Source organism: Lissotriton helveticus, chromosome 4_1 (assembly GCF_964261635.1).
Source record: "Lissotriton helveticus chromosome 4_1, aLisHel1.1, whole genome shotgun sequence".
NCBI classification, from domain to species: Eukaryota; Metazoa; Chordata; class Amphibia; order Caudata; family Salamandridae; genus Lissotriton; species Lissotriton helveticus.
The window spans coordinates 694,292,664-694,312,606 of NC_136063.1; positions in this window are offsets into that span (position 1 = coordinate 694,292,664).

The window sequence follows — 19,943 nt, forward strand, 5'->3', positions numbered from 1 at the left end:
TGGTGCTTTGCCTCCAGAGACTCCCAGGCTCTTCTTTGGTTTTCCCCTTGGTTGTTTCGCTGGGGTGTCCCCTGCTGTGGTGCCAGCGGCATCTGAAGACTCATCCCTCTCAGTGGGCGCAGGGGAGGATGGTGAACTATTACCCTGCAGCACACCAGAGGGGGGGTGGAGGTGTTGGTTGGGACGCAGGCCTGTCTCTCCATAACGCCACTTGCTGGCCCATGAGGTCCACCATTTGTCCGATGCAGGTGTCGAGGGACCTCATCAGCAGGATGAGCTTGCGTAAGAGTTCGTCAGACCGGTCACTTTGTCCCTGGACCTGTTTGTAGGCCCGCTGACTCTGGTGTAGTGGTCAAGGGATGGGGTCCCAACCTCCTGATGTCTGGGGGTGACCCTGGTCCTTCCACCTGCCCTGCTGCCACGGACCTGTTGCCTCGCCACTGTGCGTCCACGCACACTCTCCCTGCCGTCCACAGTTGTTGGTGTGGGCTGGTCATCCCCTGGAACCGGGAAGGTGTTGCACTGGAGGTGGAGGTGGTGGTGGTGGTGGTGGAGGTGGTGGTGGATGCACAGGCTGTAACAGCAGGGCTCAGCTGTGCTGTTGTTGTTGTTGTTACAGCAGACGTGGTGGTGGGGAGGATAGGATCCTGGGACCTGGTGCTCCCTGGCACATCAGATGGGGCGGCCTCGAGCTCATCGTCCTGAAAATCCTGGCAGTCTACATCCGAGAGTCCATGTACCGGGGGTGGAGACTGGCTCTGCTGGTCATTGATGTTGTCTTCAGCAGGGAGTTCTTGGTCACCTGTGGATTAGATGGGGAATGGTCAGTGTTGTGCACTCAGCAAGAATACTGTTAGCTGTGTGTCATCCAGTGTCTGTACAGTACACATTTGACTGATTTTCACATCTTTTGCTGTGTGCAATACCGTGCCTCATGACACGATGCAGAGGTACAGACATTACTCGCGCATGTTGTCAGATGTTGATATTTTGCATGCAAATCGTGCTGTGAATATGTTCACAGGGACCAGTTGCCATGTAGGGACAAGCATAAGTGGGTTTAATGGTTCTCTCAATGTTGATTCGTATGCCCAGGCTGTTGTCACATCTGGCCATGGAGTGGCCATTTTATTGTACTGCATGACTTTGACCTGAAATGTACATATTTGGATTTATGAGCCCACACATGCTTTCTGTAATTTTACATGCTCCTTGCTGATTCGGCCACATGGCAATGCACCCATCACGGTCTTCCTTGTGCATGTCCATGGGTGTGTGACTCTTTGTTATCTGTGACCATTCCTTTGCTCACCTGTGTGCACACTGTGCGTGTCAAGCGGGGCTGGTGTGCATATTGGTGAATGGAGAGGGCTGGTGTTGGCATATGGCACCATTTCATTGGTGACAGATGTGTGGCTGCACGTACATGCTACCTACCTGTGAAGCAGAACAATGCAATGACTGCCACATGCTTGTGGGTGGGAGGGAGTGATCCATCTTGCTGGGATGTGGCACAGGGGGCCTGGTGGGAGTAGTGGTACAGGCCTCCCTCCCCCAAACAGACCTCCCAGGCAAGATGGCTACCTACCTGTTAGGTGAGGGTAAACAATGCAATTGCTGCAAACTGCTTCTGGGTTGGTGTGGAGTGCTACATCCTGCTTAGGAGTGGGACAGGGAGCATGGTGGGAGTAGTAATGCAGACCTCCCACCCACAAACGCCCTGCCAGTGAAGGTGGCTACCTACCTGTAAGTTTGATGAGGGTGATGCAATGACTGCCAATTGATTCTGGGTGGGGTGGGGGGATCCATCTTGATGGTGCATGGTGGGAGTATTGGTACAGGCTTCCCTCCCTCAAACAGACCTCCCAGGTAAGTTGGCTACCTACCTGTTAGGTGAAGGTGAACAATGCAATGGCTCCCAAGTGCTTCTGGTTAGGGTGGAGTGCTACATCCTGCTTAGAGGTGGGACAGGGAGCATTGTGGGAGTAGTGGTACCGGCCTCCCGCCCCCAAACAGACCACCCAGGCAAGATGGCTACACACCTGTTAGGTGAAGATGAACAATACAATGGCTACAAACTGCTTCAGGGTTGGTGTTGAGTGCTACATCCTGCTTAGGGGTGGGACGGGGAGCATGGTGGGAGTAGTAGTGCAGGCCTCCCACCCACAAACACCCTACCAGTGACAATGGCTACCTACCTGTAAGTTTGATGAGGGTGATGCAATGGCTGCCAAGTGCTTCTGGGTGGGGTGGGGGAGGGATCCATCTTGATGATGCTGTGGGACAGGGTCCATGGTAGGAGTAGTGGTACAGGCCTCCCTCCCCCAAACAGACCTCCCAGGCAAGATGGCTACCTACTTGTTAGGTGAAGGTGAACACTGCAATGGCTCCCAAGTGCTTCTGGGTGGGATGGAGTGCTACATCCTGCTTAGGGGTGGGGCGGGGCATGGTGGGAGTAGTGGTACTGGCCTCCCTCCCCCAAACAGACCTCACAGGCACGATGGATACCTACCTGTTAGATGAAGGTGAACAATACAATGGCTGCAAACTGCTTCTGGGTTGGTGTGGAGTGCTATATCCTGCTATGGGGTAGGACAGGGAGCATGGTGGGAGTAGTAGTGCAGGCCTCCCACCCACAAACACCCTGCCAGTGAAGATGGCTACCTACCTGTAAGTTTGATGAGGGTGATGCAATGGCTGCCAAGTGCTTCTGGGTGGGGTGGGGGAGGGATACATCTTGATAATGCTGTGGGACAGGGTGCTTGGTGGGAGTAGTGGTGCAGTCCTCTATCCCCCAAACAGACCTCCCAGGCAAGATGGCTACCTACCTGTTAGGTAAAGGTAAACAATGCAATGGCTCCCAAGTGCTTCTGAGTGGGGTGAAGTGCTACATCAGCTGGGGTATGGGACAGGGTGCATGGTGGGAGTAGTAGTACAGGCCTCCCTCCCCCAAACAGACATCCCAGGCAAGATGGCTACCTACCTATTAGGTGAAGGTGAACAATGCAATGCTCCCTACTGCATCTGGGTGGGGTGGAGTGCTACATCCTGCTTAGGGGTGGGACATGGAGCATGGTGAGAGTAGTAGTGCAGGCCTCCCACCAACAAACACCCTGCCAGTGAAGATGGTTACCTACCTGTAGGTTTGATGAGGGTGATGTAATGGCTGCCAAGTGCTTCTGGGTGGGGTGGGGGAGGGATCCATCTTGATGATGCTGTGGGACAGGGTACATGGTGGGAGTAGTGGTACAGGCCTCCCTCTCCAAACAGACCTCCCAGGCAAGATGGCTACCTACCTGTTAGGTTAAGGTGAACAATGCAATGGCTCCAAAGTGCTTCTGGGTGAGGAGGTGATCCATCCTGCTGGGGTGTGGGACAGGGGGCATGGTGGGAGTAGTGGTACAGGCTTCCTTTCCTCACACAGGCCTCCCAGGCAATATGGCTACCTACCTGTTAGGTGAGGGTGAACAATACAATGGCTGCAAACTGCTTCTGGGTTGGTGTGGTGTGCTATATCCTGCTTAGGGGTGATACAGAGGGCATGGTGGGAGTAGTGGTACAGGAATCCCATCCCCAAACAATCCTCCCAGGTAAGATGGCTACCTACCTGTTAGGTGAGGGTGTACAATACAATGGGGTTTTGTTTGTGCAAGAAAGTACATATCAGTGTGTTGGTTAACATTGGTTTGTACTTATCAGCCTCCACTCCCCCGGATACTCCTGTGAGACTCTCAGAATACAGTATGGCAAGCACCTTCTCCTCCCATGGTGTGAATGTTTTCTGAGGGATGGGAGGGCCACTGCCAGTCGGGTTAGCCAGCTCCCAGTTCTTGCTCCTCCTCTCTTTGACAACCATCTTCAGATCATGCCACCGCTTCATGATCTCCTTCTTGGATCGCGGGGTGTTCCCTACTGCATTGACCCTTTGGACTATTTGCCACATATGAGTCCTTGTGCCTAATGGTGTCTGTTGGACCAGGCTACCAAACAGTTGTGGTTCCACTCTGACTATCTCATTTACCATGACTGTCAACTCACTCTCTGTGAATTTGGGCATTTTCTCTGATGCCATGGTGTGTAGTGTGCAAAGTGTTTGTGTGTGCAAGGGTGTGGGTGGTGGGTGGGGTGTATGTGTGTGAGGTGTGTTATGTGCTGGGGGATTGTTGGTGCTGGTGTGATGGTGGTGGTGGTGAGTGTGCTGTGTTCTCTTGCCTCTCCTGTCAGGGCTGGTGTATGCCCTTCTCTTCTGGAGTGTTGCAAAGGATTGTGGTCAGTGAAGGGGCTGGTTTAATACTCAGCTATGTCGGTGTGTCCCAATGGAGTTTTGCTGTCAGGTGCGTTGCGGGAGGTGTCCTGGAATTGTATGTTTCTGTTTGGCATTTATTTGTTTCATTGGGATGTGTTTGGTGTATTGAGGGGGCATGGCTAGTTTGATTTGTGCAATGTTTGCCTTTGTTGTGGTGTTTTTGCATCGTCCACCATGTTTTGTATGGATCATCCGCTGCAGTGGCTATGCTGCAGCTCTTCCACAGGCTTTCCCATTCACTCCGGAGTGCGACCGCGGCGGTCAGAAACAGCTGATCGTACCGCAGGACCATTGGGGATTTCCTAATTTTCTGTGCGGTGTCTCTGCTATGCTTGCGGCGTGTTGTAGCTTTTCCGCTGCGTGTCCGACCGCCGCGGTCAGGCAGTTTTTATTCACCTGCTACCACAGCGGTCAGTCTGTTTTGGCAGTTGATCCTAATTTGGCAGCCGGTTTATCCACGGTCCCGGCGGACAGTTGTTTTCCACGTCCATGGCGGTCGGGGTGGTTTTCTGCCTGCCATCCTAATGGGGTCCAAAGTTACCAAGAGCTCAGAATAGGACAATCTATAATGAAAATAGGACCAAAACTGAGTAAACAAACAATTAATATGTATGAATACCTCCAACAAAAAACAAGAATGTATCCAAGTATCCTAGGTCTAGAATACATAGACCTAATAGCAAAATCTATTCTTTAATGTAATCCAAATAGCAAACATTAAAAAATGAAACACATAAACAAAGTATTTTAATTTATATATTAGTTAAATTATGTCATGAAATTTCCTATATAACTCAATATCATGTGACATAATATAATTAATAAAAAAATGTAATTCACATATAGACATTGCCCACCCTCGACAGTTACGGGTTTGTAGCTGTAGAATATCCTCGAAATACATGAATTAAAAAACAATCAAAAGGAAAAACAATTCATATAGTAACAAAAAAAATGGAAAAACACAACTGTAGAAAAAAATTCCAACGTCGCAATCCTCTCAATTACAAAAAAAATAAAAACCCGAAAATAATTAACTGTCAGAAATGCTCCAAAATCATCCAGATAAAAAAAGGAAATGTATAGCAACTTGTTTTGAAACTAGCAACAACAATTTCCTTTATTTAAAACAAATAAAACACGTGGACAATGCCATCTGTTCACCAAAGCCCGAACCTGTATATAAAATCAAACAATACCCACCCGTAACAAATATATAAACCCAAAAATCGAAATAACAACATATAATAAATATTAACACACATAGTAAAATAATAAATAAAATAACATTGCATTGTAATATCATTAGAGAGTAAATAAACTATGAAATCACTAAGCTACGTAAATAACAAGTAACTTTTGCAAAAACGGTTAAATAACACTTTTACTAACACATTAACACTACTACTAACTTAACACTACCTTAGAACTAACAAACTTACAAGAACGTAGACGAAGCAGCTCCCACCGCGGGGTTCCATCTTCACAAATGACCCAAACAACAAAGTAGATAGTTTAAAACGTGAACAATGCTTTCAAAATGTATAAAAATTTATTTTCGAATTTTTAAAAAATGTTTAAAACAAACATATTAATATTGTAAAATATACATTAATTATTCTATGTAAAAAAAGTATAATATAATAATGACTGTATATTAAAAAATATGTTTATTACATCAAATCTTTATTTTCTATATTATACAAATGTTAAAGTATATATAGTATATATATATATATACTTTTCAAAATATACAAAAAACATTGTAAATTATTAAACATACTAAATTTGATTTAAATAAAATAAAATGTAATATGCTATATAATAAAACATAATGTGAAAAATGTACAATGTATATATATATATATTACAACTACTGCACTTTTATAAATCATAATATAAAAATGTCATAAAAGTTGATAAAAAATATAGAAATGTTTTCATTAAAAAATAATAAACAATACAACAAATACTGTATATTCATGTAAAAATTATACTATTTTACTTTACCATTATACATGTATACCACATAAATAATAACATGTTAAAAAACTGTCAAAAACCTTTGTACATCAATGTTAGAAAATGTGTTGAACATGTCTAAATATATGTTACAGTGTCCTAATAAAATATTAAGAAACATAAAAGGGTGTATTCTTTTTTCAATATTGTAATAACATGAAAAATATTTCAAATGGTATAATTTACTATTCTATCTCCAAATAAAACTAAAGTCAAAGAAAGTGCAGGATAGTAAACCATAATAAATTACTATTCTAACTCTAAATTCAATGAAACTCAGGGAAAGTGCTGACAGTAAACCATAATAATGAACTATTCTAACTCCAAATCCAATAAAACTCAGGGAAAGTGCTGGATAGTAAACCATAATAAATTACTATTCGAACTCCAAATCCAATAAAACTCAAGGAAAGTGCTAGATATTAAACCATAATGATTTACTATTCTAACTCCAAATCCAATAAAACTCAGGGAAAGTGCTGGATAATAAACCCTGATAAATTACTAATCTAACTCCAAGTCCAATAAAACTAAGGGAAAGTGATGAATAGTAAACCATAATAATTTATTATTCTAACTCCAAATGCAAATAAACTCAGGAAAAGTGCTGGATGATAAACCATAATAATGTATTATTCTAACTCCAAATTCAATGAAACTCAGGGAAAGTGCTGGAAGTAAACCATAATAATTAACTATTCTAACCCCAAATCCAATAAAACTCAAGGAAAGTGCTAGATATTAAACCATAATAATTTACTATTCTAACTCCGAATCCAATAAAGGACCCATGCAGTGGTACCCGAACCATATAGAACAAGAAACAGGGTGCAAAGAGAGCATATAAGATGCATAAAACAATTGCGTACTAGATCAAAAAACATAAAAGGCACAGATGAGTACTGCTGTAGAGTGCCCACAAAGTGAGCCGCCACAGTGATGTCTGCAGGTGATGTTGTCACTGTGACTCTGGGACCCATGGATACTAATTGACTGCCTCCTAGTGTCAGGGATATGTATCTAGGGCAAGAAGAAATCAATAAATCGTGTATGTCTAAACTAGCACTGGTAGTGGTCTGAGTGCTATTCCAGATTGCAAGTAGCTTTGGATGTGTAGCTCGAAGCAGGTCGCTGTCGCAGGAGAACCTGCCCCATATGCTAGGGGTAGATGATCACAGGAGCAATCCCGGCTCAGCCCATGCAGGCCTGAATGTTTCCTAAGTTTCCCGGAACCGTAGGAATGTCAGGCTCACAAGCGTATCCCAGTAATCAAACATAATACCCCATAAGTGTGCTGGGTGTAGGATGAAATGACCATCATCATCATGGCAATGGCGCCTGACATCCTAGACGCAGACAGTACAAACGCAAATGTATCACAAATAAGAGTGTCTGGTTTCATGTGCCTGCAAAATAGTCTGTCACACAAGCAGACCCTTGGCATCAAACATCATACCCCCTAAGGCAGCGTTATGGGGACAAAAACAAACAATATCATCATGACTCTAGCGACTAACATCATAAACAAAGATGATAAAATACACTTCTAAACATGTAGAAGACTGGGCTCTCTCACTAACGAAGAGGCAACCTGGCCTGTTTTAGCAGGCTATACGCCATTTCTGAATGCAAATAATGCAACAAAGCCAGAGATGCTTGCTCTCTAAAACCACTTGGTTAGACTGTATCTGTCTGATACAGTTGATAATGCGTACATTAAATACTGCCCCAGCAAGGGTTCCTCAAACTGGGCTGGCAGTTAGCTGTACCTGCAATTAGTCTGGTTACCATTAATGCTATTATGGGTAAGATCATAACCAAATGTGATGAGATTGTGTTTTGGATAACCCAAAAAACAATTCAGTTTAAGGCAGTTTTTCCCCATACCGGACGCCCAAGATAAGTTTAGAATTCTCTCTATGTGTCATCCATTTAGTATGGGTCCCTCAGTTGAGGAATGTACTATGTGTGGTACTGTATTTGCTTGCATCTATGCCATTACTCATGGTACTCCTTCAATTTTTGCCTGATGTGTTTAAATACATTCCGACTGAACATGGAGCGGCCCCTGCCCTGGATATGGGGATTAAATTATTTGGCAACTTTGCCACAGTGTTCTCAATTATTCTAAGTAATATTACATCTCACTTTAGTTCCCGGAGTGGATCAGGAATGCTAGCTGCCTAAAATAATATAGGTCGAGATAGTTTCAGAACCAGGGTTAATAAGCCACAAATTGAAAGCAAGTCAGAAGCCTATAATAGCATTCAGAAGCCTAAGGGGCATATTAGGATGACAGGCCGACTTTCGTCCGCCCGACACCCTAGTGCTGCTATGACCGGCTGCCAGTGGTACGGCGGTCCTGCACCGGGAATTAGGATGCCACCACCACGGTGGCAGTGGCACCTCATCCACAACATTGTGACTGCACTGTGTGCATTTGCATGCACAACGTGGCAGGCACAGAGCGGTGCCTGCCATGTTGTGCATGCAAATGCTGGGCGGTACCATAGGTACCCCCCAGGTGCACCCCCACCCGCCCAATACCCTGGGGGCCCGCAACGGGCCCCCAACTCAGCTACCCACAAGCCTTGGCTGCTTCCTGCTCCCATTGTAATATGGATGGCGGTGTCTAGCAGACACCGCCACCATATCGGGCCTCTTTTCCGCCTGGTCACCTGTGTGACCAATGGAAAACCGGTGGACGGTCTTTCTGTCCGCCAGGGTCCCCACGCCAGACTAATATGGCAGGGGGGAAATGGCATGTGGGCGGAGGTGAATGTAAGGTGGATCTGCCCGATGTTCTAAAAAAACTCTGGGATAAATATAAAGAAATTACTACAAATGAAACACAGACCGGAACTGAAGTCTCCTGGAATAGTTATAATTTACAAGCCTGAGATCAAATTCGAATGCCTGATTGGTGTCAGCATTCCTATGCACGTTCTTCTCATTTCATGCAGAACTCTCCGGTCAGAGAGAGGCAGTCGAGACGTTCACAGACAGGAAGGGTATGTGATATCAAAGACGGACTTATACCATTCCTCTGACTTCAGTTTAAAAAAGGCAGACAATCTTCTACAACAAAAACCCCAATTTAAGAAGAAAAAGATGGCAGAAATTTCCAGTAAAAAGGCCCAAAAATGCTCAGAACTATTCTTTGAAACAAGACATGGGCAAGAACTCTTCCTGGCAGCGCAGTCAAGGACATGATAGCTCATAACTCTTTGAGAGATTCAGGTGGCAAGACGACTGATGAATATATACAAATTGAAACTCCAGATTAGTGGCTTAGCCCTCCAGATAGAATTCATGGTTTAGACATATAAATTGAAAGCGACATACTTCATACTGTTAACATTTGCCAGGAACCTTAATAACATTCTCACTCATACTTGTACCTGAAGGGTTATTAATGTACATCTCAGAAAGTATACAATGTTGGAAATGTATTCATTCCTTAATTCCAATAATTATGTACATCTTTTTATAACACTATAAAAAATGAGTTTATCATGGTTTACCAATGTTTATACAATAGTGTAAAACAAGTGCAACAATATAACAACCTCAGGTGGTCCATCCTGGGTTATATAAATACAGGTTTCCTAAGACAACGTACATATAAAATCTTGCCCACGTCATGCTCAAATATTACCCCAACATTTAAGAAACCCTAGTTGCTACAGGCCAACATCGCTTATTGGTTCTCTCGTGAAAGTTCTCAGACGAGTTCTGCTGGCCCATCTTAAAACATGGGCTGAAGAGACCAAGGTCTTTAGTGACATTCAATATGGTTGTAGGAAAGGCCTTGGATCAATGCCTGAACTTGTCCCTTCTTTTAGGAAAGCACATGGTACCTGGGTTTTATTGACCTGTCTAGTGCTTTTAGAAATTGTGGGATATTATGCACACGATGGGTGTGTACAGGCCCATAACTCAGTTTATAGCAGAAATATATAACAATGCCACAGCACATGTGAGGTACGGCCACTCAGGGGAATGTTCCGATCCATTTGTGGTGGGGAGTACCGAAGGGCTATGTCCTTGCGCCGCTCCTCTACACCCTCCTTATTAACCATCTAGAGGTGGTGTTAGTCAAGCGGAGCAGGGAACCTCAAATCGGTCTTCACTCAATCCAAACCCTGTAGTACTGTTGGGCTAAACACCAAACTCCCTACAGCTTCTACTGAATTACTTTATTCGATTCTTGGATGTTATGGACCTTAGGGTTAGGACCCCAAAGACCTTTGTGATGATGTGTGGTTGTAGTAGTAGACCACAAAAATCCTTTTATTTAAACAGATATCCCTTTAATAGCATCACCAGCTTTGTATATCTAGGGGTTAATTTCAATGGTAGGAGTTTGTGGGAGCATCAAATCGACATTAGGAAAGCCTAGATGGAAAGAGAGATAGCGGTCAGAGAGAGGGGGTCATGGTGCCTGCCACACGTGCAAAGTCACTTTCCAACAGGCTTTTCATGTTGGAAAGTCCAACATATAAAGCCTGTATGAAACTGACATTGTCATCCCGATGGCGAAAACGCCATTCTAAATGGATTACATTGCGGTTCCTTGAGCCCATCGGAAGCCAATCGGTCCGACTGGTCAGTTTACACTCCAATCGCCTAAATTGTAAGTAGGTGGTCGGACTGTAAACCTACGATGTCAGTCGGTGAGCCTCCAATGAGGCCCTAATTCTCCATTATATCAGGTGAGGTGTATCTCAAAGGCTTCTTATAGTGCAGAGTTTTGTTGATAGCAAACCTGAAGGGTCTACAATCGGTGGAAAATACATTCCTAAAGTGCTTGGTATTCCTCCCACCACCTGGTACATCTTTGTTGTGTCAGGAAGAAGCTTGCCTTTCTTTTTTGGGTGATCTTTTGGAGGCCTTACCTCTTGCTTTATGTCATAGGGTCTGAACCACCGAGGAATTACATTTTAGAAGAGCCCCCTTTCAGACTGTCTAGGCTTACACCTAGCCTTAGAGATTCCTTGGATCTCATATATCAAGCATATGACCACTAAAATCCTGAGGAATTAATTATTTGAGATCCTGAGCAGCCTGCATCCCATCTCGAATAAGTCCATTCGAGAGCTATGCATTGAAGCTCTCAGTAAAGACTGGAGGGCAAGAAGTATAGAAATAGCCTCTGTAAGCAAATATATGATATTGTCCCCTACCATGGATATTTCTTTGTATCTCACATTTTGCTGAAGTAACCATGTAACATTTTTATTAGATTCAATTTATTTTTTCATTTAGTTACCTTTCCAAAAATAAATGATTGGTCTACAGTGCTAGAGGACTGCCCATACACGGGTACGGAATAACAATCCACTTTACATGCCCTATTGTTTTGCACCTTTTACAGTGCTCCAAGGACACATTTTATTAAACCTCTTTTATGAAACATGGCTTTTTAAACTGTAATATTGTCCATTTGTTTTTTAAGTCTATGGACAACGAAGAAGTTAATGTGTGGTCACATTTTTAAGCAGTGTTTTATCTATTAGGAAAATAATTTTTTTATGACTGTACTGCCAGCAATCAAGCTTGCATGAACAAAATGATCTGAGAGAAAACTCAAAAAAGAAGGGATGGTGATACATTTCATAACTCTGTGCATTGTTATTTAAAATTATGACTCTCAAGTATGTTGAGGTTTTTTATATGTAATGTATATGTATTTATTTTTTGCCCACTTTTATGGTTGTGTATTCACTAAAACCAAATAAAGTATTTAATTAAACGAATGACAGAACTGCCAATGTGACAGGAAATGATGCACATGCAGATTTTTATCTGGAGACTGCAACAATTGCATAGCAAGGCATTAGTCAAGTTCACATTCAAATGAGCACCATAAATAGCAAAACACATGCTGCACTCTCTAAAACCACGCCGGCTAGAAGGACAGAGACCAGTTTTCGTTAAGTTCTAGTAGCACCGATTATCCAAAATATGGCATCATGCATTCACGACACAGAAGGACATGTGGTAGTTCCATTTCCAGTTTACCTCGGTGTGGGACATCCATTTTGGAGCAACAAAAATAGAACCAATGACCAACAAGGAGCAATAACAAAATTTGAATGCCTCCAAAAAGGCTTGAGAATAGGGAGGGCAGAAAGACCAGAATGACTAAAAGTAAAGGCTGGAACGTAGAAGTCAGTCCAGACACAATCACTTAAAAAAAAGTGTGCTGCGCCGCCCTTGGTATATGCATTAACCTTACGGGGGCCCAAGCTCACCGAAATGCTGTGGTAATTGAGTCTGTAAAAGACTGCACGTCTGGCAAGGAATGTGCTGCTTGGAGATAAAACAATTCTTGGACAGATGTAAATGCCACAATAATGTGAAACAGTAAGGTTTTCAGTCTGCTCAACTTATCAAAGTGTATAGTATCTACAGGGACTTTCAGTCACAAAGTTATGTCTCTGGTAGTATGTGTGGGAGGAGATAAACTATGCATACAGTAAGTTACAACCCTGGAAACAATGGGTGCACAGACATAATATCGACTCCAAAATATCGTTTGGACAGAATATCGAGTCAAAAATATCGTTTGGACAAAATATCGACAGGACAGAATATAGACAACCAAAATATCGTTTTTAAGGTAAGTGAAGTAATATCGACTGTAAATAATATAGAAAGTGAAAATATGTAAGTATATAATATAGATAGTAAAAAAATTCGTTTTTATTTTTAGGGTTCAGGGTCAGTTTTGGGTTTTTGGGTAAAGGGGTATTTTTAGGGTTCAGGGTCAGTTTTGGGTTTTTGGGTAAAGGGGTATTTTTAGGGTTCAGGGTCAGTTTTGGGTTTTTGGGTAAAGGGGTATTTTTAGGGCTCATGGTCAGTTTTCAGTTTTTGGGTAAAGGGGTATTTTTAGGGTCCAGGGTCAGTTTTCAGTTTTTGGGTAAAGGGGTATTTTTAGGGTTTAGGGTCAGTTTTCAGTTTTTGGGTAAAGGGGTATTTTTAGGGTTCAGGGTCAGTTTTGGGTTTTTGTGTAAAGGGGTATTTTTAGGGTTCAGGGTCAGTTTTCAGTTTTTGGGTATTATTTTATTATATTTTGTTACTACATATATATGTTTTAATAAATATGAAATAAAAAAATATTTATTTAACTTTCATTAATTATTTAATTATTATAAGTTAATTTAAGTAATTTTAAGTATATTTTAGTAATTAATTATTAATATTAATTTAATTTAACACTGTTTTTAGTAAATACGATATTTTTTACAACTATATTTTTGTAAACGATATTTTTAACTCGATATTTTTGTACTTACCTGTTTGTAGATAGAAACTCGATATTTTGACTGTCGATATTTTGTCAACGATATTTTTGATGGTCGATATTCTGTCCCTCGATATTATTTCAGTGATCCGAAACAATGACCACGTAAGGGACACCTGATTTCATCCCACAATAACATTTATCATTTCAAAATTAATAGCTTCCATCAGAAAGCAACAATAATTCAGTTTTGATTAATTGTAAGGGACCACCTTTAAAAAAACATGCACAATTAGCCATAGAGACATTACAAACCCCATGAAGTGTAATGTCTCTGCAGACTAACGAGTGACTCAAAGAGCCCCTACAATAATGAAGACTAACAAAAGCCTCTTTTTTCTTGTGTATGCATCTGTACTGAAAAGGGAGGAATCAGGTTTTGCGCAAAAAAATGTGTACCCACCTTCTTATATCTGCCTACTTGAAAATGTCTAAGACATGATGTGAAATGAAACATGGAAATCGGAAGAGAAATGAAACCATGAATATGCCTAATCACAACTGGAGTTTCAACAACCGAAAAGGGTACCTTCTCTAAACGCTCGATATGAAGCATTGTGTAAGTGACTTTTCTTTTAGCCATTATTTTCAATATGCATGTCATATTATAAGGTATAAACAACTCAGTTGCATTTAAATAATACCATGACACTGTATTCGATTTCAGAACCTGCAAAGTCCAACTCAATGGCAAAATCGAACTCATCTGACACTGTCCATGTTGATGCATAGACATATCATTCTGTATTATATCTAATGGAGATTGTAGGACTAAATGTTTTGCTTTCCCCCAAGACCGATTTCCTGACACAGAGTTGCCACTTTAAATGCTTTGGGTACTTTGCCACTGCTGATCAGTGTCAAAGTACAAGTGTTCCCTATGTAAAGCGCAATGGTAATTGGTTGGCCATGACTGGTATGTTTGTCTTACTAGTAAAGTCCCTAGTGATGAGCACTGTGTGGGCCAGGGCTAGTAATGCAAAGGCGCGCGGAGAGGGGAACTCGGGCCTGCAGGGTAGGGCCTGAGCAAAGTTTGCTAAGTTAGCATGTTGTCCTGACAAGAGCAAGAGCAACCACTTGTCAGGTCTTACTTTCCCTTTTGTATACACATTTGGCACCCCTGTGGTAGGTCCCGGGTAACCCCTGGACAGGGTGCAGTGTAAGTAAAAGGCAGGACATATACTGAGGTGTGTTCCTATGTCCTGACAGTGAAAAACACTCATAGGACAGAATGGGGGAGGCTGGGTATTGTGTTTTGGTAGCCTAGTTTCCTGTAGGTTTATGATGGAGAGGTGAAGTTTAGTATGTATGAACTCACAGTGTCATAACACATCTTTCTATGAAAGTGTTTTTGTCACTGTGTGTTCAGAAACCACTCTTTTGGAAAGTGGCTGAGTTTTGTGCTTTAAGCATTTTTGAGTGTCTCTGCTGAATGTGGATTGACCGTCTGGATCTGAGAGGTGAGAGGAGCTGTGGGAGGTCTTGACCCAAGGGAGGGGTTGAGTTGGCACCAGGCTGACCTGCATCTAGAGAGTAGGCGAAGATAAGCCCCAGGAGGTGAAGAGGCCTGGGCTGCTGCTATAAAACAATTGACCCGTCTCCTGCTGAGTGATTAAAGATCCAGACCCCCAGTATCAAAGGGAGAAAGATGACACAGCGAGGAAGACACCCAGAACTGATTTATGGAGGGGTCAGGGACCCCTGAGCACAACTGCGAATTTGGACACATGCAATGGCAAATTCAATCGTGAACTCTGCATCAGTACACAGCAGCAACATGTTTAATGGCACATAATTGTTTCACAGGTGGTTGTACGATATGTGTGACGCACATTGGTCTGTGTTCCTGCTATTTCACTGATGCATTTGATGGTTGATGATGCCTGACAGTGTTAAGCAGGTGTCAATAATGTGTAAACAATCAATGTGTTGTGGGTCAGTGCTGACAAGGCTTGTCTCACTGTATGGTGTTGTTTCATACTTGTGCTACCATATCAGCCCATGCACACAAGTTTACCATCTACTGTGATCATTGGGCTCTTGATGTTCGCCCGCTTCACATGATGCATTGAGGTGTGACAGGTACAGCAGATGTGTATGAGGCATTCATGGTCATCTTACACACTTTTGTGGATGGTATGGGATGTGGCGTGCACATGTGGAATGTCGTGTTCAGAAACTGTGCATTTGCATTCACATTCTGTTATGTTTGTGGCACCTGTGTATTGAAAATGGATTGTTGTGTCCTCTGTGTGTCTCAAATTTGTACACATGTAACCTTGTGTGCCACACATCTCCCATAGAATGTTAAGGTTTTGCGTGACATGCTTAACGGTATGTGCAGAGTCCACCTCATGATGGTTGACATTGACATGTGTCCATGCACATCTCAACTAGGAGGAGGCCAAATCTCATACGTCACCTGACAGTGCTGGGGGACATGGAGGATATGGCGATCATCCGAAAATTCCGCCTCGACAGAGCGACCATGAAGACCCTTTGTGATCTTTTGGAGCACCCCACCTGCAGCCTTGTCGCCACTACCCAACAGCCTTCACACCCACATAGAAAGTGATGGCAGCCCTCCACTTTTTTGCAACTGGTTCCTTTCAGGAGACCGTGGCCGGCTCTGCAGGGATGTCGCAACCCATGTTCAGCATGGTGCTGAGGGATGTTCTTGCAGCCATGATGAGATATAAGGATCGTTACATACATATCCCCAGGGGAGCAGTATTGCCAGGTGTGAAGGGTGACTTCAATGCCCTTGGGCACATCCCCCATGTTGTTGGTGCAATCGATTGCACCCATGTCGGTCTGGTGGCACCACAGGCCACAGAGCATATTTTTAGGAATCGCAAACATTACCATTTTTATAAATGTGCAGGTGGTGTGCCTTGAGGACATGGCAATTTCACATCTGTGTGCAAGATTCCCCGGATCTGCCCATGATTCATATGTCATGAGGAACAGCAAGGTGCCCCGGATGATGGCTAACCTGAATCCCAATCGTGCTTGTATTGTGAGTGAGTATGCCCAGTGATATGGCGTGCTGTGTGTTTATGACCTGCTGCCCTCTGCCTGTGCAACATTGCAATGTGTGTTTGTCATTCCTAGGAGACTCTGTGTATCCCAGTCGCCCATGCCTGCTGAGTCCACTGAAAAATCCCAGGACCCCGGCTGACACCAGGAGCAAAGAGGCCCATGGCAGAACCCGACGAGTATTTGAGCCGACTTTTGGCCTACTCAAGTCAAGATTCCGCTGCCTTGACAGGACTAGAGAAGCACTGGCATACTCGCCTGGGAAGGTCTGCAAGATCGTTGTGGCATGCTGTATGCAGCACAATATGGCCATTCACAAGGAGATTCCCCTGCTCTTGGATGATGGAGAGAAACCAAGGCCCGCCCCTGCCCAAGGACCTGAGTCCAGTGATGAGGACAGTGGAGAGGAGGAAGGAGTTGACATTCGTCAACAGCTCATCAACCGCTACTTCACTTGAAGGTGTGTAAAGATGTACGACTTGTACATTGTCTGTTGTGGTTGCTGTTGTTGTGCTGGGCTATCTGCGGATGGTACAGACAGGCACATGTTGAGTCACCTGTGTGTAGGAAAGGTGGCATTGACATTCCATATGTGGACGTATGCTGGACTCTATTTGTTAACACCTGCTGCACATAGTCTTGTATGCCTGTAGTCTAATGTGTATGTTTTGTATACTGTTATGTCTGTGATACCACAATGACACCAGTGACTGTTGTTCTGTTGTGTCTCCCTAGGTGCTTCAGAATAATCCTGCCCTACATACTGTACATCATTTAGACACATCATGGACATTTTCAAAACTGTAAATATTGCATTAAAAACCGATACAGCACAAGATCTGGTGCGTCAGGCTTTTTATTTGCAAATGGACAAGTGAGGGGTGCGGGAATATTTACATGAAGGTGGTGAATGGGCAGTGATTTGACAGACATGGTAGATGAGATGCAAGAGTAGACACCACATGGATGTGGTGACCCAGTCCAACAGACAAGTGCCATTGCCGAGGCAGTGTGGGGAAGGACGGTCCAAACAGTCAATGCAGTGGGGAAGAGGGTTGCCATCAGGGCTGGCTCCGTGCCTGGCGTGTGGCTGGTGCTTTGCCTCCGGATGCCTACACTTGAAGAGTGTTCTACATTCAATCAAGAGCTTTTAAAAGTGGAAAAAAAACAAATAGAACAATGTTTAATTTCAAGCTATTGATAAAATTGAACACCAGGGAGTGACTATTCTTCTTACAGAGAAACTAGAAACTAAATTGTACTCTTTGAAAAAGTCTGTATCTAAAACTGCAGGCTTAAAATTTTTTTACATTTATGTATACATTGTCGGGTAATTTAACAGCATAATTTTAATATAGAAGTAGGTTTAGTAAATGGAGCAATAAGAGAAGTTGTTGATTTTGTAAAATTTCAAAAGAGAGAAGGAATATTATTTTTAAAAATAAAATGTGATCAGATTGAAGAGGTGAAATCGATTGGGCATTGTGTTGCTCATTTTTAACTTGTGAAAGATTTGTATGTTCGCAGAAAACAGTTTCCTCTGGCTTTAGCATATGCAGTAACTATTCATAAATATCAAGGTTTAAGTATAGATAATGCCTTAGTAAATATTGGAAATACAGTGTTCAAAGAGGGAATGGCATACATTGCATTATCTCGAGTAAGAACATTGGCTGATTTATATTTGATTGATTTTGATGAGAAAAAGGTTAGTGCTGATGTTTATTGTGTAAGAGAGTATAAACAATTAAAAAGACTTTATGCTCCAGATTAGAGTGAATATCCCATATATGAGAAACATGGGGTGTGTGCAACGGAAATATGTGAAAGATTCAAGTGAGGTTGAAAAAAGTAAAATAATTCAAAAGAAAGTTAAAGGTGTAAAGAAACAGAAAATATTAACTGTTGATGACGTTGTAGGATACCAGTTAGAAAATAGTTCAAGTAACAACCGTTATGTTAATGTGATTCTGACTGTTGTGTTTTATCTACAAGACCTTCATCATGAATTCATGGGAAACCATAAAAAAGAGTCAGTTCTAAACTGCATGATGTATTTCAACAGTTGGTAACTGACAAGTAAAATCCATACTGCTTCTGATATTGGCGATCTTTTGGATGTAAGTACTGGTTCTTTAACCTTTACTCTTAATACACAACAAGATGCACAAGAATTTCTGATGCTTATGCTTGGAGTATTAGAAGATGAAAGAATACAGATTGAAAAGTGAAAACGTGTTTGGACTAGGTTACACATGGGATCATAAATGTGAACAGTGTTCATTTACTTCCAGCACTTCAATAGACATAGAACAATTCAAATACTTAACCATACCAGTGTGAAAATCAGTACCTTTTAACAAATTAGTAAAAGGAACCAATCATGATATGAAATGCTTGCATTGTAAATCAGAGATGTTTTCTACATTACGTATAGAAAGATATGGAAACTATCTTATTTTAATGCTACAACGTAGTAGACCAAATGGCAGAAAAGTGGAGAGCAAAATCAGAAATGTTGTTGTTAGTCAAATATCTATTTGTGGACGAACTTTTACAACAGTGGCTATTATTTTCCATGCTGGACCAACTATCACTTCTGGACTCTGTAATGTGTATTTAAAGTGTAATAAACGATGGACACATTGTAATGATGCCCACTTGGAATTCAAACCGTGGTTGCCTTATAAATTACCAAATTCATATTTGTTGTTTCTCCAGCCAAATTTTTGAGTACATTATTCGGCCTTTTGGGAAGATGTGAGCTCGAATTAATGAATTAATGTTGAATATTTTGGAAGCCAAAAATTCAAAAAGATCATTTGGCCTAGTGGGAAGATGTGAACAGGAAGTAGACACCACTGCAAATCATTTTTAGTAATTATAATTAGTGTTTGGATTATTATCTGTAGTAATTGTTATTGGATTTTGAAAATTAAATTGTAAAGAAAATAGTTGATATATTCTGTGTATCGTACTAGGTGTAAATGAGAGTGCAGATTTTGGAAATGTCTGAGATAAATAATATAGATGTAGTGTAAAAAAAGGATTTAATAAAGAAACTGGAGTTAGGAAACACATACCTACAGATATTGTAAATAATGCTGTACGCTAATTCATTTTTTCTTTCTACGATCTAGTTTATTGTTTTTTTCCCCGCTTTTCCATGATGGTACTACGTTGAAATCACTGTGTATGGTGATGTTAAATGGAATCTCAGAACAGCAAAAAATGGAAACTGAAAATGTTACTTAATTCAAAAATTAT